We start from the raw sequence: 27,610 nt of genomic DNA on the forward strand, positions 1-27,610 counted from the left end.
ATGGAGTGCAGTGGCGTGATCTCAGCTCATTGCAACCTCCTTCTCCTGGGTTCAAGCAATTCTCCTGTCTCAGCCTCCTGAGTAGCTGGGATGACAGATGCACGCCACCACGCCAGGCTAATTTTTGTATTTTTAGTAGAGATGGGGTTTCACCATGTTCGTCAGGCTGGTCTCCATCTCCTGACCTCGTGATCTGCCTGCCTTGGCCTCCCAAAGGGCTGGGATTACAGGCGTTAGCCACTGCACCCGGCCAGATTTTTTGTTTTTTTGTTTGTTTTGTTTTGTATTACAGCAACAATACAAAACTAATACACAGGTAAAATGAACTGCCTTCATAAGCTTTGTGTAGCTTAACCAAGATAACGTATATAAAGTACCTAACTGAGTGCCTAGTATATAGGAAGCATTTAAATAGCTATTAAGAGTGTTAGTTCTTTAATAGTAGAACACTCTTAACAGCACTGAAACCAAATAGTCAACAGAAAGAACACTGAGTTCTAGAATTTACTCAAAGCTGCGACATAAGACATCTTGGCCTCTCTATGACAGCTCTCTCACACAGCAAAATGAGAGGGGACTAGATGACTTCTGAAGTTTCTGCCAGCTCTAAAATTTTACGATTCTAAAATCTAATTCCTTAATGATACATTCTACTTATTGCTAATTAACTGATTGAGAAAATCCTATTAAATATAAACAGTAGACCAAGCAGTTTTCATTTTATGTTTCAACATTTTCAATATTTTATATTGCTGAGTTACAGCCTTATAAAGTTGAGTCATGGCATAAAAATCACAGGCCTGCAAGCAAGGAAAAATATCTAAGTCATCCTGCTATTACTTAATGGCCTTACAGTCAAACTGAAATAATAATAATAATATCTTTTCAAATAGCTCAAAGTATATTCCCACATATTACCTCACTTATTCTTTTTTAACAGCTTTATTGAGGTATAATTCACATACCATGCAATTTACCCTTTTGAAATATACAATTCCATGGTTTTAGTATATTCAGAGTTGTGCCAACATCACCGCCATTTTAGAACGTTTTTATCATCCCAAAATGAAACTCCCTCTCCATTAGTAGTCCTTCCCCATCTCTCTCCTCTAACCCTCTCAGCTCATGAATCTACTTTCTGTCCCTATGGATTGGCCTACCCTGCACATTTCATATAAATGGAATCATACAACATACAGCCTTTTATGTCTGCTCCTTTCACTTAGCATGTTTTGTTATGTTACAGCATGTGTCAGTACTTTATTCCTTTATGCTTTTAATGCTAAATAATATTCCATTGTATGGATGTACCACATTTTGTTTATATATTCATCAGCTGATAGATATTTAGATTGTTTCTACTATTTAGCTATTAGGAATAATGTTACTAGCATTTGTGTATAAGTTTTTGTGTGTACGTATGTTTTCATTTATCTTGCACAGATACCTAGGAGTGAAACTGCTAGGTAACACAGGGTAACTCTATGTTTTAACCTTTTGAAGAACTGTCAAGCTATTTCTAAAGTGGCTGCCCATTTTAAATTCCTGCCAGCAATGTATGGAGCTTCCAATCACTCCACATCCTCACCAACACTAGTTATCTTCTTTAGATTACAGCTAACTAGTGGGCATGAAGTAGCATCTTATGTGGTTTTGATTTGCTTCTCTCTCTGAGTGACAACGTTGAGCATCTTTTCATGTGCTTATCGGTCATTCATAAATCTTCCCTAGAGAAATGTCTATTTAGATCCGTTGCCCATTTTAATGGGGTATTTTTGTCTTTTTAATATTGAGCTACAAAGGTTCTTTACAAACGTGGATATAAGTCCATTATCAGATATATAATTTGCAGGTATTTTCTCTTACCCTGTATACCTCATCTAATCTTAGTGCAGCTACTTGCACTAGATAGATTGTGTGTTGCTATCCTCATTTTGCAGACAGAATTGGCATATGATTAAACAGACCTGATAACTGGCACTCAAAAGAAAACATATAGCTGTGCCTCTGCTTCTATTAATTTAAAAGAGTATATTGATAGCAACATTGTGACAACACATCCAGCAAGGCTGCCTTGTTCAACTCAATAGATGCAGGGAAGCTATCCTGTATCTATTATACAACCTAACAATATTTACCACAGTTACACCAAGGATAGTTCATTCCTTCACTCAAAAAATACTGAGTATTACATGTGAGGTGCCACACTACTCCTAGTTCACAAGCATCCATGAACATGATCAAATCCTTGCCCTCATTAGTCTTATAATTTGGCAGTGTCATGCAAAACTCTTAACCTTAAAATTCCTTAGTTGCAAACAGTCCTGATAAAGAAATGTTTTATCTTAAAGATCCACTCTCAACTCAGAGGAAGCATTACAGAGCTTAACACAATTGATACTCTTTTTTTAAAAAAATGAAAAGCATCAAACTTACTTTGTGTCCTAGGACAACCTTGTTGTCCTAGTATTGTTGTCCTTGTTATCGGAGTATTGCTCCGATATCTAGGCCATCACCTGGTTCTTATCAATTCTTTTTTTCTTTTTTTTTTGAGATGGAGTCTTGCTCTGTCACCCAGCAGCCTGGAGTGCAGTGGCTCAATCTAGGCTCACCGCAACCTCCACCTCCCGGGTTCAAGCGATTCTCCTGCCTCAGCCTCCCGGGTAGCAGGGATCACAGGCACATGCCAGGACACTCAGCTGATTTTTGTATTTTTAGTAGAGATAGGGTTTCACCACATTGGCCAGGCTGGTCTCAAACTCCTGACCTCGTGATCCACCTGCCTTGGCCTCCTAAAGTGCTGGCATTACAGAAATGAGCCACTACACCCAGCCTTATCAATCCTTTTTATAATGCAACAATGCTTACTTTAATGACATTTGTTAAAATTAAACATGGCTAAAAGAAGAAAATACATATGTTTACCTTTAACCAGAAAAACCTGATGATTCAGAGACTAACTCATGGCCAGTTCCTATTCCATCCTGAATAAAAACATTACAATAGCTCCATTAAACAAAACGAAAATATAGAGTTACAAATCTGACAACTTAAACAGGTAGTTCTTTTTTGTTGTTGTTTTTTTGTTTTTTTGTTTTTTGAGACGGAGTCTCGCTCTGTCACCCAGGCTGGAGTGCAGTGGCCGGATCTCAGCTCACTGCAAGCTCCGCCTCCCGGGTTCACGCCATTCTCCTGCCTCAGCCTCCCGAGTAGCTGGGACTACAGGCGCCCGCCACCTCGCCCGGCTAGTTTTTTGTATTTTTTAGTAGAGACGGGGTTTCACCGTGTTAACCAGGATGGTCTCGATCTCCCGACCTCGTGATCCGCCTGTCTCGGCCTCCCAAAGTGCTGGGATTACAGGCTGAGCCACCGTGCCCGGCCAACTTAAACAGGTAGTTCTAACCTTTTCCATCAAAGCAGTCCTAATTCAGAGCTGAGGGATCTAATCAACCCCAGAAGACTAAAGGCATCACCATAAGTGTCCCAGGCAAACTTTAAATGTCTTTATCTTATTTTTTTCCTTAAAAACTGTACACAAATATTACATTCTAAACTCTAATACATCTATTTCCTCTTGGTGTAAAACATTTAATATGTTTAATTAGGGTCAACAACAAAGTTGTTGGCTAGACACAATGGCTCATGCCTGTGTTTCTAACACTTTGGGAGACTGAGAAGGGAGGACAGCTTGAGGCCAGGAGTTTTAGATTAGCCTGGGCAACATAGCAAGACCCTGTCTCTAGAAAAAAAAATTAAAAATTAGCCAGACACAGTAGTGCACATCTGTAGTTCTAGGTACTTACTTGCATGGCTGAGGTAGGAGGATCACTTGTGCCCAGGAGTTCAAGGCTGCAGTGAGCTATTATTGCACCACTGCACCCCAGCCTGGGTAACGAAATGAGATCCTGTTTTTTAAAAAAAAAAAAAAAAAGATTTTGTTGAGAAGGATAGACAGAACTTATGGTGTGTAATTAGAACTATGTTAATTTGCATCTCCAAGACAATCCTAAGTCAAAAGAACAAAGCTGGAGGCATCACGCTACCTGACTTCAAACTATACTACAAGGCTACAGTAACCAAAACAGCATGGTACTGGTACCAAAACAGAGATATAGACCAATGGAACAGAACAGAGTCCTCAGAAATAATACCACACATCTAAGCCATTTGATCTTTGACAAACCTGAGAAAAACAAGAAATGGGGAAAGGATTCCCTATTTAATAAATGGTGCTGGGAAAATTGGCTAGCCATAAGTAGAAAGCTGAAACTGGATCCTTTCCTTACTCCTTATACGAAAATTAATTCAAGATGGATTAGAGACTTAAATGTTAGACCTAATACCATAAAAACCCTAGAGGAAAACCTAGGTAGTACCATTCAGGACATAGGCATGGGCAAAGACTTCATGTCTAAAACACCAAAAGCAATGGCAGCAAAAGCCAAAATTGACAAATGGGATCTAATTAAACTAAAGAGCTTCTGCACAGCAAAAGAAACTACCATCAGAGTGAACACGCAACCTACAGAATGGGAGAAAATTTTTGCAATCTACTCATCTGACAAACGGCTAATATCCAGAACCTACAAAGAACTCAAACAAATTTACAAGAAAAAAACAAACAACCCCATCAAAAAGTGGGCAAAGGATATGAACAGACATTTCTCAAAAGAAGACATTCATACAGCCAACAGACACATGAAAAAATGCTCATCATCACTGGCCATCAGAGAAATGCAAATCAAAACCACAATGAGATACCATCTCACACCAGTTAGAATGGCAATCATTAAAAAGTCAGGAAACAACAGGTGCTGGAGAGGATGTGGAGAAATAGGAACACTTTTACACTGTTGGTGGGATTGTAAACTAGTTCAACCATTATGGAAAACAGTGTGGCAATTCCTCAAGGATCTAGAACTAGATGTACCATATGACCCAGCCATCCCATTACTGGGTATATACCCAAAGGATTGTAAATTATGCTGCTATAAAGACACATGCACACGTATGTTTATTGCAGCACTATTCACAATAGCAAAGACTTGGAATCAACCCAAATGTCCATCAGTGACAGATTGGATTAAGAAAATGTGGCACATATACACCATGGAATACTATGCAGCCATAAAAAAGGATGAGTTTGAGTCCTTTGTAGGGACTTGGATGCAGCTGGAATCCATCATTCTTAGCAAACTATCACAAGAACAGAAAACCAAACACCGCATGTTCTCACTCATAGGTGGGAAGTGAACAATGAGATCACTCGGACTCAGGAAGGGGAACATCGCACACCTGGGCCTATCATGGGGAGGGGGTAGGGGAGAGGGATTGCATTGGGAGTTATACCTGATGTAAATGACGAGTTGATGGGTGCAGCACAGCAACATGGCACAAGTATACATATGTAACAAACCTGCACGTTATGCACATGTACCCTACAAATTAAAGTATAATAATAATAAATAAATTTAAAAAAAAAAAAAAAGAAAACAAAAGTAAGGGGAAATAATTTTCTTCTGGTTTCAGCTTAAAAAAAAGAAAAAAAGAAAAACAGTAGATGTAAGAAAGACACTCTGACTGGCTCTTTGATTCCTGAAAGGAAGCCCCCAAGTGAAAGATGACCCTCCTACACACCAGGAAGGAACATTTTAACCACCGGAGATGTGAAGGCCAGGATGAAAGAAATCTGTATAAATGAACATTGTTAAACTAGCCCTTATCTTCCCAGATACTTTTCCATAAATGTCATTCTTTGTTCAACCTAGCATGTAAGAACTTAGGCCGAAGCTGGGCACGGTGGCTCATGCCTGTGGTCCCAGCGCTTTGGGAGGCCGAGGCGGGTGGATCACTTTGGGAGGCCAAGGTCAGGAGTGCGAGATCAGTCTGGCCAACATGGTGAAACCCCATCTCTAGTTTAAATATATATATATATATGCGCCAGGCGTGGTGGCGGGCGCTGTAATCCCAGCCCCGCGGGAGGCTGAGGCAGGAGAATAGCTTGAATCCGGGAGGCAGAGGTTACAGTGAGCCAAGATCATGCCAACGCTTGCATGCTGTAATCCCAGCCTCTCAGGAGGCTGAGGCAGGAGAATAGTTTGAACCTGGAAGGCGGAGGTTGCAGTGAGCCAAGATCATGCCAACGCTTGCACTCCGTCCTGGGGGACAGAGCAAGAGCAAGGCTCCATCTCAAAAAACAAAAACAAAAAAAAGAGCTTAGGCTGAGCCACTTCTCTTTTTTTTTTTTTTTGAGATGGAGTCTTGCTCTGTCACCCAGGCTGGAGTGCCATGGCAGATCTGGGCTCTCTGCGGCCTCTGCCTCCCGGGTTCGAACTGTTCTCCTGCCTCAGCCTCCTGAGTAGCTGGGATTACAAGCGCATGCCGCCACGCCCAGCTAATTTTTTGTATTTTAGTAGAGCCGGGGTTTCACCATGTTGCCCAGGCTGGTCTCGAACTCCTGAGTTCAGGCAATCCGCCCGCCTCGGGCTCCCAGGGTGCTGGGATTACAGGTGTGAGCCACGGTGCCTGGCCACCACTTCCTTAAGTCTTCATTTCTCTGTTCGGACACATATGTACATGTAAATTTTATGAAATAAAAATTTGTATGCTTTTCTCCTGTTAAAAAAAAAAAAAGATTTTGTTGAGAAGGATAGACAGAACTTATGGTGTGTAATTAGAACTATGTTAATTTTTACTATAAAAATATAGTAGATTAAATAATAGCAAGTGAGGAAAACTAACACTCAGGAAGATGCAGCATGCATGCCTCATGGTTCTGAGTGCCTTCTGCACACCACTTCGTATTGCACGTACCACTGTCAGGCAAGCCAGGTCCCTGAGGATTAAGAAGGCACAGGCTGAGCAGGGAGAGCATGGCCTGGGGTGATCCCAGGGATGAGCTGCTGCAAAAGAGCAACAGTTCAACCTGGGGCTTTCCCACACTGTGAGCTGGCAGGCTAAAGGTTCTCAGAAGGCGTCTCAAAGTTGCTTTGGAGGTCAGAGGACAACTGCAAGTGGGCAGAGCACTGCACTCCTGACCCCCCTTTCACTCAGTTTCCCCTGGCTGACACACGGGGCTTCCATCAAAGTTTTCTGCAGACTGAAGTATGAAGTCAGACTGTGAATAAAAGGTCTGAAAACCTAGATCTAGAGGAAGTCTTGGCCAGGAAGACAACCATGTACATCAGATATGAAAGACAAGGTGAGGACAAAATGGGAGAATGAATAATGGAGCTGGAGAGGAAGAGAGTCAAAAACAGGAAAGGGTGTGGTATAAGCCAAGGGTCAGGGTCAGGCGTTCGTCCACAGAAAAGAATGTCTATTGTGGAGTGGGTGTGTCTGCTTAAAGGAATAGCAACAAGATTCTCATCCAGAAGCACTCAACTGCTGAAATCTCAAATTCCCATATGTTACATGTGGACCACCATCTCTTGTCCTTCTACCCCTCTGGATTACTTAATTGCCCACGGCCAATCAACTCTCCAAAAAGCAGTCAGTGTGAGCCTTCAGAAAAGTACTTCTCTGACTCAAACCTTTCAATGGCTTTTCATGACCCTTGAATAGAATCCTAGGTGCTTACAGTGGCCCTAATGTATCATGGCCCTAATTTATTACCACTGTCCTCCTCCTCACTCATGCTCCCCAGTGCCACAGCTGTTCCTCATACAAGCCTCTGTCAGAGCTTTGCACATATATGTGCTATTTCCTTGTCCTGGAATGCTCTCAGACATCTGCATTGCTGTGTCCCTGATGACATTCATGTCTTTGCTCAGAGGTCACTTCTCAGAGCCTCTTCCCTGATTTCATTTTCTTTTCGACATTATCTTACCATCTGGAATTATACATACAAGTATATATATATGTTTATACACATAATATATGTTAATCATCTACCTCCCCATTGGAATTAAGCTCTACAAGGGCAGATTTTGTTTTGATCACTGTTTTGATCTAGGGGGCCATAGCACCTAGAACAGTGTCTAGAAGATAAATGCTCAATACACATTTATTGAAGGAATGACTGCATACACCAACTCTGTCCTTAAATATGTTACGCTCGGTCTTTCCCCATTTCACTCTCTATCTTTCCTAATCCATTAACCATCCTCCAAGCTTCACTTCTTATCCGTTGTAACCCAGAATCTGATCTCCCAGAAACAGGGACACTCTTCCCCACAATGCCAGAAAGGAGGTAAGAATGTGTGTGTGGTTACTGGTCAGTGAGGGTGAAGGAAACAGAGGGAGTCTGACCTAATAACCCCTGACTCCCTGGCCTAAATTCTCAACTGTCTTACTGGCTTGTCCTTCCACATACACTCCCTAAACCAATCTAAGAGTCTACTTCTTTAATCCCATCCCTGGTCTAGACAGCACTCTCACAAAAATCCCCAACCACAGAAGCTGGGAATTCCACAAATACACGGCTTCCCACCTCAGCAGACCCTTCTCACTGCTGCCATCAATCCTCTCTTAGGCTCTCTCACATCCCACAGATTCAATCCCAAACGTCCACCACTTTCAAGCTTCCTACTCCCCCTTCACTCAGAAAATGACATCACCTCCACACAAACAAAAGAGGGGTTATTAGGTCAGACTCCCTCAGTTTCCTCCACCCTCACTGACCAACAACCACACTCACATTCTTCCCTCCTTCCTGGCCCTGTGGAGGAAGGTGCCAGGAAGATGTAGGAAAGAAACTTCCTGCTCAAAGCAAATCTGCAACTTCAGGTATCCACCTCCTTAGGGCTCTGATGCCATCATTTATCCACTTCCCCCTCCACATTTTCTCTCTCTCCTTCTCTTCTTTTACCCCGCTGCACATAAATGCTTACATTTCTCCCATCATTTGGTTCATTAAAAAAAATGAACCAAACTAATATACATCCCCAGACTTTATGTCTCTCTTGCCACTTCCTATTTGCCTCTTTTCCTTCACAGCCAAGCCTTGAAAAAAGAGTTTAAACTGTTTTTACTGTCTCCCCTACCCCACATCATTTCCTACTTAACCCTCTGCAATCTGGACTGCAAACACAAAACTGCTCTTCCCAAAGCACAGATGACTTCTTAAATGAAAATTTACTCAAAGTGTATCAATTTAATCATGATATCCTTGATCTTAAAATGCCCGTCTCTTGGCTTCAGCAACGTTATTCTTTCTTAGTGTCCTTTCCACTTTTTTGGCCCCTTCTTTGCAGTCCAGTTTGCTATACTGACTGTGTGATCTGGGGAAAAAAACAAAAAACAAAAAACCTCTAATCATGTCATGTCACAGTTAGGAACATGGGCTTTGTCTCTGTCTGAGCTACCACAACAACAGAAATTTAACTGGGTGGCTTAAACAACAGAAATGTATTCTCTCACAGCTCTGTAGGCTGAGAAGTCCAAGATCAGGGTGCCAGCATGGTCACTTTCTGATAAGGGCCACTCTGGGCTGGCAGACAGCCACCTTACACTGTGTCCTCATATGGCAGCAGAAGAGCAAGAGTAAGCTCTCCGGTGTCTCTTCTTTTAAGGGCACTATTCCCATCATGAGGGCCCCACCCTCAGGCCCTCATCTAAACCTAATTATCTACCAAAGGCCCCATCTCTAATTACTATCAACATTGAGGATTAGGGCTTCCACATGAGTTTGGTGGCGATACAATTCAGTCCATAGCATGCTCTGTGGCAAATAAAGCCTAGCAAGAATCTACACTTTACCATTAATCAGCTGCATGACGACGGCGAAGGTACCCAACCTCCCAGTGGCTCACTTGCCTTATCTACAAAACATGAGCAACAGTATTTACCTCATAAATCTGTTGTAAGGATCAAATAAGATAAACCCTTAAAACAGTGCCTGCATGCAGTAAACATGCAATAAATATTAGTCATTGTTCTTACTGTTATAATTATATATAAATATGTGTGTGTGTGTGTGTGTGTGTGTGTGTATATATATATATATATATATATATATTTTTTTTTTAGGGACAGAGTCTGACTCTGTCACCCAGGCTAGGGTACAGTGGTGTGATCATAACTCCAACTCCTGAGCTGAAGCCATCCCCCCACTTCAGCCTCCTGAGTAGCAGAGACTACAGGCATATGCCACCATGCTCAGTTAATTAAAAGAAAAATTTTTTTGTAGATACAAAGTCTTGCTATATTACCCAGATTAGTCTTGAACACCTGGGTTCAAGCAATCCTCCCACCTCAGCTTTCCAAAGTGCTGAGATTACAGGCGTGAGCTACCATACCCAGTCTGTTACTGTTATTGATCTTGTCATTCTCATAGCTGTCTTTATTAAAATCATCATTGCTGACTGCCTTTGTTATTACTATCAATATTGTTTCTGTCATTATTACCAGTGATAAAATAAAATTATTCCAGCTCGAGTTCTATGTAAGCTAATTTAACAAATAAATAATTTTTACAAGAATACAGCATTATGGCCGGACGTGGTGGCTCACGCCTGTCATCCCAGCACTTTGGGAGGCTGAGGCAGGCAGATCACCTGAGGTCAGGAGTTCAAGACCAGCCTGGCCAACATGGTGAAACCCCATCTCTACTAAAAATACAAAAATCAGCCAGGTGTAGTGGTGTGTGCCTGTAATCCCAGCTACTCGGGAGTCTTAGACAGGAGGATAGCTTGAACCTGGGAGGCTGAGGTTGCAGTGAGCTGAGATCATGCCACTGCACTCCAGCCTGGGCAGCAGAGTGAGACTGTCTCAAAAAAAAAAAAAAAAACAAAACAGCATTATTTATAGAAGGAAAACCTGAAAGCAATCTAAATGCCAATATACTATCAACTTCGGCTGCAATAATGACATACCATGACTGGGACTTCCTCCCAGTTCTGGAGGCTGCAGTCTAAGATCATGGCGCTGGCACTGTCAGATTCTGATGAGAGCCCTCTTCCTTGCTAGCAGATGGCCATACTCTTACCGTGTCTTCACATAAGTGAAAAGAGAGCTCTGGTATCTCTTCCTCTCCTTATAGGGGCACCAGTTCTATCTGATCAGGGCTCCATTCTTACTACCTTACTTAACCTTAATCACCTCCTTAAAGGCCACTTCTCCAATACTGTCATGTGGAAGGTTAGGGCCTCAACATATGAATTTTGAGGGGACATAACTAGTCCACAGTGACCAATAATAACAAAATTTTAAGTACAGTAAAACTGAGTGTTATACAATAATAACCAGGCAATATAAGAACTCTAAAGCAAGAAAGAAAATAGGTATCACAGGAAAATATCAGGATATAAAATTTTAATATAAATATGTAAAGCATATACTTATGAAAATAAAAAGAAATATAGCATAATTATAACAGGGGTGATGTTAAAGTAAGAGCTTTCTTTCTAAACTGTTGGTATAATTAGACAATCTGAAAAATAAATTTTCATAGAAAGAATACATAAATGAAAAGCTTCAACTGAAAAAAATCAAGAATAATTTCCAATCTAACATTCTATATTTGTTTCCTGCTTACATCATTGCCATCTGTATTAACTAGGATAAAAGCTAAACTCCTGTAATAAGACCAATATAGTGGCTCAGATAAAAATGAATTTATTTCTCTCTCATGTTACAGTCAAGAGGCAGGCAAGTGGTCAAGGGAAGGTAAGTAGCTTTGCTCCATAACGTCATCCAGAGACTAAGATTCCTCCTGTCTTCTCTTACCACTCCTTGGGGCACTGCCCTCAGATGCATGATTGAAGCTAACTCACCAATGCTTCATTTATGGGGATGGGAGGGAAAAGAATATGACTAACAAGCCGCTTTTTTAATACAAATATGCTTTTAAAAGTAGCATATGTCACCTCCACTCTCATCCCTCTGGTCAAAACTTAGAAATGTGGCTTCATCTGGCTACAAGGAGCGTTAAGAAATACAATTTCTATGTAGGGGTTATGTGCCTAGCTAAATACGTATCAAAGGTAGGACAGCATCCTTCTTCCCACTCTGGAATAGTCATTTCCTTTCTAAAGGGATAACTTGAAGTCTCATCCAGTTATTGGATTTAGCTTAAAGTTTAGGTCTCTAGGCAATACACAGCCCTCTTCAACCCATGTACATCCATGTAGCTCCTTCCTAGTGCAGTGGCCCACAAACTAACAAAAGAGTATGACCTCTGCTCTCCACCACCACCATTACACCCAAAATACAACTGTGGAATACAAATGAGATTAATGCAATTAAGTCTCCCATTCTGAAAATAAAAGAATAGCAAACACCTATTTTTATCAAAGATGAAATACTTCTAGAAAGGAATTGCAAAGTATCTCTGCTCTAGCAAGAAGGCAAGTCCCTTGGTTCATTTCAGATTCTATTCTCTGAGGGGAAGACCCTTGTCCAGGTGTCTTGGCAGTCTTAGCTTTGCCTTTGGAAGATTTTTTTCCTTTCCATTATCACTTCTGGTCATACATGAAGCAGACTTGGAAGAGTACATGCTCCAAGAGGACAGCAAAGATCTAATAGCCTAGTTACTGCTGGTGCACATTTGGGACCAAGGGTTGCTTTAGGTGACAAACAATATCAAACCATCAGAGGCTTTTGCAAGCCAAACTTATGGGATCTTTGGCAACATAATCTCCTAAAAATTTCAAAAGGTCTGTTTGCCTCAGTCAGTTCCACAAGAAAGTAGTAACCACAACTAAGGATTTAATCTGGTCATAGATATTAAGCTTGTCAACTCTCTTGTTTTGTGACACAGCCATTCCTCCCTCTCTTCAATCCTCTCTTGATTGAAGGTTAGCTACCTTGAGATTATCTGATTCACATCAGGAGGCTTATACTACTCCAACCCACTGACATCAGGACAGGCCATGTGACTTGAGATATCCCTTCTGACCTGATTTCAGGCTTAGCCATTTGACTTGCTTTGGCCGATAAAATATGAACAAAAGTAACACGTGCCACTTCTAAGACACTGGTTCTGCCATATCTCTTTTGCCTGTCACAAGAAAGGCAATGTCCCAAACAGGCTTATTCCTTTGGCTTAAACACTAGAGTAACAAAGTATGTGGAACACAGCCACAACTAACATGTCATGAGTAAGAAATAAACCTTTGTTGTTGTAGGGAACTGAGATTTTGTATTTATAACTGAAGCTTTTACATAGTTGAAATGACTGGTTGAGGTGGAAAAGCAAATCCTTAATTTGAACCTTGCCTGGACTGTCTGCCACTGTCAGGCCAAGAAAATCTAACAGGAGATTCCTGAGAATGACTATCTTACCTCTTGCTGTTTGGCATAGAGAAGCAATTTTTTCCAACACTGCAGTGCCCCATATTACTGGCCTCTCAGTCAATTCAGACCACAGGCCATTGGCAGAGAGAACCTCCTTTAGCTATATAACTAAAAACTATATACTCCCTTTCAACTCTAATTGCAAACTGGCTAATTGTTCTCTCATTTGACGCCCTCTTGTAGTTACTGGCAAGGACTAATCAACTCATATTAGCAGTCTGATTCTTTCTAACTACCTCCCTGGAGGTACAAACTGGGTAGACAAATTGACTCTCCTCCAAGTTATTAGAGATGACAGTCTCACTGAACATTTTGCCACCACGTAATAAGGGTCACCAGTTTTCTAGCCTATAACACGTTTTCTACTGTCTGTCGACCAACCACTTAACCAGTGCTATACATTTCAGCTTTTTAATTCTGGAACACCATTTCGGGTGCCAATTTTTGTACTATACAGGCTATGGGCTAAGCTTCTGTAATAAAGTGATGCCAAAAACCAGTGGCTAAAACAAGAAAGAAGTTTATTCTCTTCCTTGAAACAAGAGACAGACAGGCAGATGGTCAGGGAAAAGATGGAGAGTAGTCATTGGTTCTGCTCTCCAAGGTCATTCACGACCCAGGCAGAGGGATCTTTAGGTTCAAGGTAACTGTTGCCATTCTAGCTGCTGCAGCTTTCAGTTAGGGGGAAAGGGAGTGAGGTGGGCAGACGAAGTTCAGGACAAGCACCTTATATTTACAAAGATAACTCAGAATTTTCACATATCACTTGTGTTCTTATCTAACTGGCCCAAACCTAATCACTAAGCCATACTTACTGGCAGGAGGAGTTTAAAAACAGTCTCTATGTGCATAGCCATGTATCTGGCTAAACCAACAGGGTTCTGGTAGTAAAAGAAAGGAGGAATTAGATATTGGAGCAGAATTAGCAGTCTTTGCCACACTCTCATACAATCTATTCTCCATAGTCATCAGTTTCTTTAAAGGCATGGTTCAGACAATGGCACCCTCTGTTCCAAACACTCCAGGGGCTTCCTATTTCACTTAGCATAAAAACCAAAGTCCTCACAATGACCAACAAGTCTTCACACAATGTGCCCCTTCATTGCCTCTCTAACCTCATCTCCTAATATTCTTCCCATAAAATAAATACCAAATGTATTAAAAACCAATGTATAAAACTGTAATGCTAATGAAAGAAAAAGTTAAATAACATATTTGCAACCTTGGGATGACGAAAGATTTATTCAAGATCTCAAAAGCATAAACATAGACAAATTTTGATGGCATCAACTTTGATGAATTGGACACCACAGACAAAATTAGAAGATAGGCAAAAGACTGGAAGAATATGTTTGCAACATCTAACAAAGGCAAGGGATTAAAATCCAGTGTATGCCAAGAACTGTTGCAAAAACAACCAAAATATAGAAAGTGCAAATGAAAATCTGACAAAAAGGCAGAGGCAGACAATTCACAGAAACTGAATTTAAGTTTGCCAGATAATATACAGGATGCCCCACTGAATCTGAATTTCAGATAAATTATTATTGTTTTTTGTAGAAGTATGTCCTGCATATCGCATGGCCCACACTTACACTAAAAAATTATTTGTTGCTTACCTGAAATTCAAACTTAACAAGGTATCTGTATTTTTATTTGCTAAATTTGGAACTGTAAGTGAAATCCATACAAGTGAATGAAGAGAATCTCACTCTCACTCACTAGTAATTAAAAAAATGCAAATTAAAATTTGAGCTACCATTTTACCCATTATACTAGCAAAAACTAGAAAATAAGTCTTTTATTGAAGAACATGTAACTCTTTTTTTTCATTTTACTACAAAAGATAACCAAACCTAGGATTCTTTATCATATCACTAGGCAAATAAGAGCCCAACTCTTCACTGCATGTACACAGAGAAAAACACATTTCAAATCCATTTATTTCATACTGCAGATAACAAGAATAATCCCAGTAACCATATTCAGGAATCAATTTTTTCCTAAGAATTTTAAGTACATATTTAGTGTGAACCTAAAATAATCAAAAGGGTCAGACTGTAGTTTCGAGTTTATTCAAGCAGAAAGGTTGAGGACTGCAGCCAGGGACGAAACTTCCAAGTTGCCTAGCTGAGTGCTCCAGAAAACAAAAGAGAGTCTCAAGTTTTTAAAGAAACAAAGGACGAATCAGGAGAGGGGGCAATTACAAAAGCTGTTCATCAGAAATTCTCATTGGTTTACAAAAATAACATTGCTTGGTGATTGGGTATATGTTGTTGAACTACAGCATACATGGCATTTTATGGGTACTTGGCGTCAGTTAGTCTGGAGCCCCAATAGCAAGCAGCTTGAAGGGGTCATTATTTAGCTCTATGGGGAATGAGATGTACTGCTGTTACATTTTAAATGCCCTTCTGGGCCTGAAAATTTAAAGGGGCTTGCATTCCCAGATAAAAAGGTTTTTCTTATTTCTCCTTAGTATAAATCTGTAAAGTTTTTAACTGTTAAAGACAACAATGTCTCAATATCTTTTAGTAGTTAAACAACAGCTCTGTCAAAAACAATATTACTTATTGTTCATAATGTCAATGTCATAATATATAAGTAATTTTATAATATATTAACTATAGTATTAATTTTCACACTAGGCTAAGATTAACCTCTTAAGGTTGACTATCATACAGTTCAGAAATTTGGTCTGTCAACAGAGACAAGAATCAGACTTTACATTTTTAAAGAGTTTTCCCATAAAAATATCTAAATCACAAACATAGTTTTAACAGTGGATTATTCCTACCTGGAAGGCAGGAATGAAGGTATGACACAAAACCTGTAGATTAAGGAAGGAAATAGAGGCTGCATATAAAAACAACAGGAACATTTTTTTTTTTTTTTTTTTGAGACAGGGTCTCAGTCTGTCACCCAGGCTGGAGTGTAGTGGCGTGATCTCAGCTTACAACAGCACCCATTTTTTAACATGTTATGAGCTTATTACATATGTAAATACAGACAGCACTTAGGGCATTTAAAAATAAAACTTCAATACAAAAAAGAAATTACACCAAAAACTCATTCTGACTTCTATAACTTCTAAGATAATGAATGCCCTAAATTTATTTTAACATCTCCATAGGAAAATAATAATTTAAAATATTACTGTGAAAGATCAATTTAGAAAAAGTTTTGTCACAGAGTAAATAGTTATAGGTAGTACAGCAGTTCTTTATTTCATTCTGAAAAAGAAAAATATTCTAAATAAATGTTAAACAACTGAAATATTGGGTTGGTGCAAACATTAATTGCAGGTTTTGCATTGCTGGAATTTGCCATTTGATATTGGAATACATTTTTAAAATAAATGTGGCTATGTTACATATCATTTTAATGGACATTTCTCACTTTATGTTTTTGTTCCTAATGATTTATTACTTGCTGTTTGTTTATTTTAGACTATGGAAATGATGTTAGACAAATAGCGAATTCCAGTGATTTTCTTATTCGGGATCAAAATGGTTCATAAAGCAGCAGAGACAACTTACAACAACAACGCATTTGGCCCAGGAACTACTAACAAAAGTACAATGCAGTGGTGGTTCAAGAAGTTTTGCAAAGGAGACTGAAAATGAGGAACATCATTGCCGGCCATCAGAAGTTGACAACGACCAATTGAGAGCAATCATTGAAGTTGATCGTCTTACAGCTACGTGAAAAGTTGCCGAAGAACTCAATGTTGACCATTCTATGGTCGTTTGGCATTTGGAGCAAATTGGAAAGTTGAAAAAGCTGGATAAGTGGGTGTCTCAGGACCTGAGGGAAAATGTTTTTAAATCGTCATTTTGAAGTGCCATCTCATCTTATACTACACAACCAATAACGAACCATTTCTCAATCGGATTGTGACGTGTGACAAAAAGTGGATTTTATACAACTGGCGACGACCAGCTCAGTGCCTGGACCTAGAAGAAGCTCCAAATCACTTCCCAAAACCAAACTTGCACCAAAAAAAGGTCAGAGTCACTGTTTGGTGGTCTGCTGCCAGCCTGATCCACTACAGCTTTCTTCTTTTTTTTTTTTTTTTTTTTTTTTTGAGACGGAGTCTCGCTCTGTCACCCAGACTAGAGTGCAGCGGTGCGATCTCAACTCACTGCAACCTCTACCTCCCAGGTTCAAGCGATTCTCCTGCCTCAGTTCTCAATTAGCTGGAACTATGGGTGTATGCCACCATGCCTGGCTAATTTTGTATTTTTAGTAGAGATGGGGTTTCGCAATGTTGGCCAGGCTGGTCTCAAACTCCTGAACTCAGGTGAGCCACCCACCTCGGCCTCCCAAAGTGCTGGGGTTACAGATGTGGGCCATCACACCCGGCCCACTACAGCTTTCGGAATCCTGGTGAAACCATTACATCTGAGAAGTACACTCAGCAAATCAATGAGATGCACTGAAAAGTGCAACACCTGCAGCCAGCGTTGGTCAACAGAAAGGGCCCAATTCTTCTTCATGACAATGCCCAACCACACGACACACAACTAACGCTTCGAAAGCTGAATGAATTGAGCTATGAAGTTTGCCTCATCTGCCATATTCACCTGACCTCTTGTCAACTACCACTTCTTCAAGCCTCTCGACAACTATTTGAAAGGAAAATGCTTCCAAAACCAGCAGGTTTTTGGAAAGCAGAAAACGCTTTCCAAATCCCAAAGCATGAATTTTTAAGCTATGGGAATGAACAAACTTATTTCTCATTGGCAAAAATACGTTGATTATAATGCTTCCTATTCTGATTAATAAAGATGTGTCTGAGCCTACTTATGATTTAAAATTCATGGTCCTAAACCGCAATTACTTTTGCACCAACCTAATACTTTATATAAATGGTACTATGATATAATAATTATAGTGACATGATTTGCAAATACTAAAATATTTTGCTTGCCTTGTTCTGTAAAATATATGCAATATAATCATTAATCCTTCATAATGTTGATAAGAATAATTTCCAAGTAACTTTCAAAAAGTAATCACTTCTAGATGTATCTCTAAGAACAGCAAAAACAACACACTTCTAGATCTATAATTGGCATCTATCAAGACTAATTTTGGCAGGCACATAATACAACACAGTCCCACAAGAGAAAAAAAATAGACATAAAAGCAACACAGCTTTCACCATAATTTTTAAAGCATTAATATATTTCCACAAATAATATATTACCTTTTGAACTATATATAAAAATAATCCTTGAGGCAGCCTGGGTTCCAAATATACTATCCTGAAATTGATAGAAAACAAGTGATAGTTGTACATCCAATTTTCTTTTAAGTTTCAGAAGAAAAGGAAAATCAAAAGTATGTTATATTAGCGCCATGGCTAACATTAACATGTTTGACATAAAAAGTACGTATTCTTCAACTTCAAGAAAGGAAAAGATTGTTCTTTGGCTCTAGTCGTGAGCTGGAAACAAGTAACCACAAAACCAGTTTTAACTCTACCCCAATCAATCCTTAAAGTCTACTCAACATTTCCACGTAAGTACTTTGTCAACAAAGTAAGCCAATCAGCAACTGCCTGCTTCAGTACCTTTGCTCCTCAAAGCCCGTCAGTCTCTAAACTCTAACTTTAAAGCTGGCTAATCCTTAAATTTTTGCACTTTTCAAAATCAGCCAATCTCAAACACTGTGCTTCCTCAAAACCCTATATAAAAACATCTCTGCGTGTTTAAAGGACCATGTTCTGCAAGCATGGTTCTCTCCTACTCAGCAAGTACGGTTTACCAAAACTCAGATAAGTTTCTAGTTAAGTCAAATTAGAATAGGCTTACAAACAATGAATTACCAATGATTCAAGTGGCAACATAAGTATCAAGAGAACTAAAATTAAGTTAGGCAAAGACTTTGTGAATGTATCCAGAAATTGTCAGATTTATTTATTGGAGAATATCTGAAGACACAGAACAGCTCAGTGGAAACAGCCAAACTACATTATGAGTTGGGTGACACTGAATAGGTTATTTAGTATCTCGAAACCAGTTTCCTTTTCTATGAAATGAGAGTAATAACTCTATTTCACAGTACTGTCAAGAAGATTAAATGGGATAACAATAACTGATAACTTTAAAAGATTGCTAGGTATACAGTTCCAGATTTGCTTTCATCACTAACTTGCTAACACATATGGAAAGTCATTTAACCTAAGTCTGTTTCTTCATTGGTCTAATAGTGAGGATAATACACGCCCTACACATTTTATGGACTGTTCGTAACAATCAAAAATGAAAATTAATGTGAAAAGGATTTTGATAGATATAAACCATGAAACTCCGAGATAGCTAATTTAACATATACAACAATAAAGGGAATTCACACTAGGAAACCTGTTACAATCCAGGATTATATAAAGTCCAGATTAAGTTAATTTTAGTAAGAAATATATTCATAGCCAAAACAAATGTAAAAACACTAGACACACTGGCAACCAAAAAAATTCAAGGCTACTATTATTAGATTCAAGAATTATTTCCCATTCAGTAAAAGAACCAAATTAGCTCAGCTATCCAACAGACTAAAAGCAGTACAACACAATCCTTTGTCCAAGTCAGGCATTTGCCACTTAAACCTACCACCTCCATTTCTAAAGTATTAAAAAAACATAAAAAACATAAAAAAAAAAGAAGAACGGAAGGAAGGAGGGAGGAAGGGAGGGAGGGAAGGGAGAAAAGATATTACAGGATTTCTCAACATCAGGAGTACTGACATTTTGAACTGGATAATTTTCTGTTGTTGAGAAGTTGTCTCGTACATTGTAGGACATTCAGTGACATGCTATAATGGCCTCAATCCACTAGATGCAAGGAGTAATGCCCCTACACACAAATGTGACAACCAAAAATGTTTTCTAGACATTGCCAAATGTCCCCAGAGTGTGTTGGAAAGTAAAAAATCATTCTGAGTTCAGATTCATCACAGTATCATCTTCCAGTATTTATTTCACACTGATTGGTGGCTTGCAATGCAAATTGAAATTAACAGCTTTGCAATTTAAGAACCGAATAAGCAAATACTCCCTGTAGAATGGTAACAACTTGAAGAATAATAGCTACGTAGTTATGGTTAAATTATTCCTTTCATCAACATACTGGTTTTGCTTAACATTCCCTAAGAATTTTCTTCTGGGTGTTTTGGGGTTAAAACTTGGTTAACCTGTCACTAAAGCTTAGTCTCCACCTAGACTTACTGATTATTAGCCATTAGTGTTATGTGTTAAAATCAAACGTAAAGATTTTAATTTCTTTTCTTTTTTTTTTTTTTGAGATGGAGTCTCGCTCTGTCGCCCAGGCTGGAGTGCAGTGGCTAGATCTCGGCTCACTGCAAGCTCCGCCTCCTGGGTTTACGCCATTCTCCTGCCTCAGCCTCCCAAGTAGCTGGGACTACAGGCACCCGCCACCTCGCCCAGCTAGTTTTTTTTCTTCTGTATTTTTTAGTAGAGACGGGGTTTCACCGTGTTAGCCAGGATAGTCTCGATCTCCTGACCTCGTGATTCGCAAGCAACCAAATGTGACATGAAGCAAAACTAAGTGCTACTTATATAAATTATTTAAATATATTCAAACATTTACAGTGTAAAGTACACAAACAAGCATCCAGCTACTACTGCAAATATATACGAGTTGAAGATAATAATGCAAAAAAAAAAAAAGTGACTCCAAGTAGAATTTTGACGAAAACAAAAAATGGGGAAAGGAGTCCCTATTTAATACATGGTGCTGGGAAAACTGGCTAGCCATATGTAGAAAGCTGAAACTGGATCCCTTCCTTACACCTTATACCAAAATTAATTCAAGATGGATTAAAGACTTAAATGTTAGACCTAAAACCATAAAAACCCTAGAAGAAAACCTAGACAAGACCATTCAGGACACAGGCATGGACAAGGACTTCATGACTAAAACAACAAAAGCAATGGCAACAAAAGCCAAAATTCACAAATGGGATCTAATTAAACTAAAGAGCTTCTGCCCAGCAAAAGAAACTACCATCAGAGTGAACAGGCAACCTACAGAATGGGAGAAAGTTTTTACAATCTACCCATCTGACAAAGGGCTAATATCCAGAATCTACAAAGAACTTAAACAAATTTACAAGAAAAATCAAACAACCCCATCAAAAAGTGGGCAAAGGATATGAACAGACACTTCTCAAAAGAAGACATTTATGCAGCCAACAGACACATGAAAAAATGCTCATCATCACTGGCCATCAGAGAAATGCAAATCAAAACCACAATGAGATACCATCTCGCACCAGTTAGAATGGCGATCATTAAAAAGTCAAGAAACAACAGGTGCTGGGGAGGATGTGGAGAAACAGGAACACTTTTACACTGTTGGTGGGACTGTAAACTAGTTCAACCATTGTGGAAAACAGTGTGGCGATTCCTCAAGGATCTAGAACCAGAAATACCATTTGACCCAGCCATCCCATTACTAGGTATATACTCAAAGGATTATAAATCATGCTGCTCTAAAGACACATGCACATGTATGTTTATTGCGGCACTATTCACAATAGCAAAGACTTGGAACCAACCCAAATGTCCATCAATGATAGAGTGGATTAAGAAAATGTGGCACATATACACCATGGAATACTATGCAGCCATAAAAAAGGATGAGTTCATGTCCTTTGTAGGGACATAGATGAAGCTAGAAAATATGATTCTGAGCAAACTATTGCAAGGACAGAAAACCAAACATCGCATGTTCTCACTCATAGGTGGGAACTGAACAATGAGAACACTTGGACACAGGGTGGGGAACATCACACACCGTGGCCCATGGTGGGGTAGGGGGAGGGCGAAGGGATAGCATTAGGAGATATACCTAATGTAAATGACGAGTTAATGGGTACATTTCACCAACATGGCACATGTATACATATGTAACAAACCTGCACGTTGTGCACATGTACTCTAGAACTTAAAGTATAATTTAAAAAATAAATAAATTTAATTCAAAAAATTATTTAAATGCTCAGTATGTACTATCACTGGGCTAGACACACTGTTTTCAACAACAAACAATCTTCATATATATAAAATTACTCATAAAATAGTTTAAAATTTGTGCAAATGTAAATTTTAAAAGGAATCTGACTTACTATCTAGGATGTTATATTTCACATGGTCAGTGTTAGAAACAGAGGCTCCTGTTTTCAGGTAGAACTTACCATCATTCGCCTCTGCTGGGAGCTACCTGACACAATTAAATAACCATCAACCTGCCCTCACTGAGCCTGAACTTAAAAGTCAGTATCGCCTGAGCATCAGTAGGCTATTGACTATGCAATTTTACTTTATACCATATATGGGTATCTGATGTTCCTGGGAAACTAACTGCAAATGTAGTATAAATAAAGACTAATCATTTCAACTCCATTAAATGTAGGGAAGCTACAAGAACAGATTTAAAATGTTGTGAACTGCAAAATCAGACAGCACCCCTCTACATTTATGTTAGTAGAGGGCTCCTGTTTAGGAGTAATCATAGATTGGGTTATTTAGATACTTTCCCAATGAAAGCTTAAAACAAAATATAATTTTATATACTTAAAAAAATTCTGAAATTAACCATAAAATCTATAGCAGTGCAATTTTATACAATCCTTAAATGGTTTAAATTTGAAATACTCATGTTAGGAAGTAATAAAATTGTGACAACTGTTGAGGTTATGGTATGCCGTGAAAGATCTACAGGAACAAGACACATCTTTTTTTGTTTGTATTGTTCTAGTCTCCATGTTCTACAATGTTCCAGCTATACGAGATGTAATCTGCAATTCCACCTATGACATACATCACCAGATCCCCTTTCTATGACAAAAAAAAAAAAAATACATGTCAATGTTAGAGATGGTCAGCAGAGAAATTCAAACTTATTCCAATATGTGGAACTTTGGCATGATACACTTAAACTGGTGGAAACCTGCCTGAATACCTCACCCAGCCCCTCCATCACCCTCTATTATGCAAGCTGCAACATTTCAAGCCAACTCCCTTATTTCTCTGGTGAGCCCTGTCAACACTGAGGTAATAGAACTGAAAAAACTCATCACTTCACAAGGATAGTCAAATATCAGAATTTATTTCATTTGGTAAAAATTCTATCATTGCCAAATAAAACTAATATAAATATGGTAAAATATGCATGATTTTGAGTAATTCTTTTGTTGAAAAGGACTCTTGGGGAGCCTCAACTTCATCCTGCAACAGCTTAGGCATTCTTCTGCCCCTTTGCCCTTTTCATGCCCCATCTCACAAGTCATGGAAGCTGAGGAGGGGAGGGTGCAGAAAACCAGAATGAACTAATCAGCATGTATTTATGGATTTAGTCTACTCTAATCTTATTCCCACAGGTTTTTCCTCATACTCTGCTCCTCTAGGTAAAGAACTGTTTTATTCATCTCTGAACTTCCAACACCTAACCAAATGCCCAGCATATAAAGTCATCCCTAACATCTACTGCACAGCAGGCACTGGATTAGGGACTAGAGATAGAGAAGTTAAAGAGATAGACCTTGCCCCTATGGAACCTACAGTGGCAGAATGGGCAGGGGAATACCAGATACTGGCTGCATGAACCCAGTCAGGTACATAATGAAAGACCAGTTAGCACAGTCCCACTGCCTATAATCTTTCTCCCACAGCCAACCAAAGCTTAGATGAAAAATAAAAGCAGGCTTTCTCTTCAGAAAAATAAATGGGTATCTGCAACCCTGACCTTCCCCTGAGTTCCAAATTCACAGGCATGCATACTCAACATGTCCACTCGGAGGTGGTTACAGGGATTCAATGCATGGACTCCAAAGCCACACTGCTTAGGTTTGAATCCGAGCTACATCACTCACAATCTGGGTGACTTCAGACAAGTCACTTATAACCTCTTTTTGCCTCTATTTTCTCATGTGTAAAATGGGGACAATAATGGTTGCTTGCACATATAATTCTTATGATGATTAAATGAATTAATATAGGTAAAAGTAGTTAAAACCCTGCCTGGGACTCGGTTTACACTTACATAGTACTTACTATTTTCACTAGCACTGTTGTTATGACTACGTCTAACAGGCATTTAGAACTTGTGCAAAACTAAATTTGTAATTTTCCTCAGTAAACAGCACCACTATACTTCCAGTTGTTCCAGGCTAACCCTAAGAAATCACCACTTCTCCCTTTTCCTCAAATTCCACATCAGCTCATCCCGTCCGCTCTACCTTCAAAACGCATCATCAGTTCTACCGCCGACCATCATCTCCACAACCACCTACCCCAGCCCAAACCACCATCATCTCACCCGCAGGGCACAGCAGCTTTCCCCCATTTTCACTCCACCCCACCCACTCTAATCTACAGTTAATTCTCCATATAATAAAACTTAAATCAGACACCAGTCCCTTGATGCAAACCTTCCAGTGGTTTTCCACCACAGTTAGAATAACACCTTTACTTCACCACAGCCTACAAGGGACCCCACGGCCTGCCTTGGCCCTTGACCATCATTGGCCACCACTTTCCCCCTTCCCTGCTGTACTCTAAACACTCTCGCTGTGTCTGGGCCACCTCAGAGCATTGTCCTGTGCTGTTCCTGCTGTGAGGCCAAAACTACAGTAACCTGGAGCCTGGACTCTGACGTCAGACCACCCACGTTCAAATAGTCTCTACAGCGTTTTAGCTGTGCAACCTTTGGCAAATTCTTAACCTTTCTGTGTGTCAGTTGCCTCATCTATGAAATGGAGATATTAGATTATACCATGAGACTTGTAAAACTCTAATTTAGTGTTCACAATAGTGCCTTACATATGGTAAGCTCTACTTTTTTTAAGTGTTCATTGCTATTATTATTCCTCTCTGAAACCTTCTAACCTCAGGCTTTTTCCCTCACACTTCAATTGATTCAACTGTCCCTGCATTTGAATGGCTCTTCCTGACAGATCCTACCAAAAACAACTTTCCCTGTTCCCCCACTGTCCTCCTCTCTTCTTCCTCCCCTTCACTGCACTTAGGACTATCTGAAATTACATTATGCACGTATTGTTCGTTTATTTCCCACTGCAACATGAGCCCTGCTAGGCTGGAGGCTGTCTTCTTTACTGCTCTATTTCTAGAGATTTCTGACTCACATCTCATCCAGGCTAGGCGACCAATGCAAATCTCCTAATAACAATAGCACACTTAGAAAGCCTTTCATTTACACACTCGTGATCTCATTCGATCCTGGAAAAACCAGCAGCAGATATACCATCAGCTCTCATTTTAGATAAGAAAAACACAGTTCCAAGTTTGGGTGACTTGTCCTTGGATGCGAAGCTAGTTAACGAATAGAACAAAAATTAGAAGCCCTGCTTTCTGATTCAAAGGCTCCTCTCACCCGGATGAAAGGATATCACACTCCTGAAACGAATTTACAGAAATGTGAACTCTCGAGCTCCTGTATAAATACACCCTGAAGTGTGCACAGTATTCTTCCCTTCAAAGTTCCTGACAAATACTAGTCCCGGAGTTTGAGAGGCATTATAGTCTAGAAACAACTAATCGATAATGTACTACCCCTTGACCAAAATATTCAAGCAGTCGGATACGATGATTGGATATTCTCATTCTTTTAATTTTTTACAGCAATCCTTAAAACTCAGTGAGTCTATGTTGTGTATAATGTGCTAGTTCCAGCATACTGAAAGCTTCCTCTGCAAAACCCAGACAACGGGGGCATTGTAATTGTCAAGAGTACCATGCTAACGATACCTGTTATTTCTTGGGATCCTCATTCTATCAAGTTTAGTGACAACAGTTCATATCACCCAACAGGCTGCAGTGTGGTATAGGATCAGATGGATGGAAGGTTGTCGGGGGTAGGCAAAATAGTGAAAAACTTCCCCGTCTACAAGATTCCTGGTCAAATGGCCAGCGGCTACCACACTCCTCAGAATAACCAAGTGTCTGTGTATAAGCTTTCTCCTAGCAAATTTACACACTTGTGTTATCTCACGTGTTCCTAGTGCTGTGGGAACGACCATTAGGGAGGCCAGAGGCTGCTGTACCTCCATTTTACACAAAAAGAAAACTAAGGCAGCAAGTGGTTATCTTATAAATGTGTCCACGACGACTTGGTCACTTGCGAGATCCCAACGGCCAGGACATAGGATTCCTAGTCTCTGAGAGGAATCCTCCATCCCCGACTTCACGTGTCAAACTCCAGGGCTGAGAGGGAGAAGAGGAATCTAAGTCCCTTTATCACAGAAGAAAAAAAGGTACTCTCCATTTGGACTTTCCGCCCCTTCTAAGGCCTGCTCCCAGGCTCGGGGACGCTCCCCGCCCCAGGGGAAAAGGTGCTAGCCCTGCCCCACGGGGCGCGGCCTCGCCTCCCGCACCCCAGATCCCTCCCGCCCAGCAGGGCGCGCTGCCACTCTGAGCAGGCACCTGTCCCTTCGTCACAATCGGCGGCTACCCAAGGAACTGACGCCCCTACAGCCACCACCACCGCCGGGGCTGCCAGCTGCCAGCGGGCCCCGCAAGCCCAAGGAGCTGCAGGAATCCTCGTAAACTTACAGTTTTCCTACAGCGTGCGCGTCACGGCGGGGTGACGTCACGGGCCCAGCGTTCGGGGAGGTCAGGCCAGCCGGCGCGGGCCACTGGGCCCCCAGGCTCCGCCCTCGCCCCGCCCACGGCGCTGCGGCAGGAGACACGCCCCCGAGCTCCACGCCCCCGACCTCCACGCACCGCCCCGTCGCGGACACCGCGCGTGGGCGCAGAAGGCCTCAGAACACGCATGCCAGTGGGCCTCTCCTCTACCAAAGCCTCACTCAAAGCCCGAAGCCGGGGTTAGCGTAGGAGGAGGGGCCGAAAAAAGGGGACGGAGACCTTCAGAAATACTGTAAACAAGCTGTCGCCCTGGGGGCTGGAGTAGGACGCCTGGGTTGTGAGGTAGTTTTTCCACAGACATTGCCCGCCTTCCTCACGTGTTCGTTAAAAGTTCTCCACGTGTGGAAACAGCCATTTGCTCTCCATCAGGTGCAGGCCGTTCCTCAGCCCTGAGAAGACAGCTCTCCCAGGGGTCTTCGCTCCGCCCCGGCTCGACGCGGCTCCCGGTAGACTCCGCCCAGACCCCGCCCATCTCTTGACTCGGCCCCGCCCACGCCTGGTTAGGCCCTGCCCCCTGGGTCCCGCCCTTCCGGCTCCGGCTCGTGGCTCCCGCGGGCCCCCACCTACCCCTCCTGCCCTGGTGCCGCCTCCAGCCCAGCCCGTTCCTTGCAGATTTCAGCTTCTGCCTGGCCTGCCGGATTTCCCGTTTCGGCTGGGTGAAGCTACTCACGGGTTGCTGTTCAC

General features: G+C 40.7%; 1 protein-coding gene across 32 annotated transcripts in view; it reads right to left on the bottom strand.

Annotated features, from left to right (window-relative positions):
* Positions 1–27,371, bottom strand: part of ZNF438 (zinc finger protein 438) — a 182,194-nt gene extending 154,823 nt beyond the window's left edge. For 15 of the 32 annotated variants that reach the window (XM_065520493.1, XM_045399783.2, XM_065520489.1 and 12 more), the window contains exon 1: positions 26,834–26,939. The gene's annotated coding sequence lies outside the window, so the exon portion shown is untranslated. Of the gene's footprint in view, positions 1–3,803; positions 3,906–26,833; positions 26,940–27,145 lie in introns of those variants that run through there. The other 17 variants (XM_045399791.2, XM_065520486.1, XM_065520483.1 and 14 more) reach the window with 3 other exon arrangements.
* Positions 27,372–27,610: the final 239 nt, after the last annotated feature.

This window comes from Macaca fascicularis, chromosome 9 (assembly GCF_037993035.2).
Source record: "Macaca fascicularis isolate 582-1 chromosome 9, T2T-MFA8v1.1".
NCBI lineage: Eukaryota > Metazoa > Chordata > Mammalia > Primates > Cercopithecidae > Macaca > Macaca fascicularis.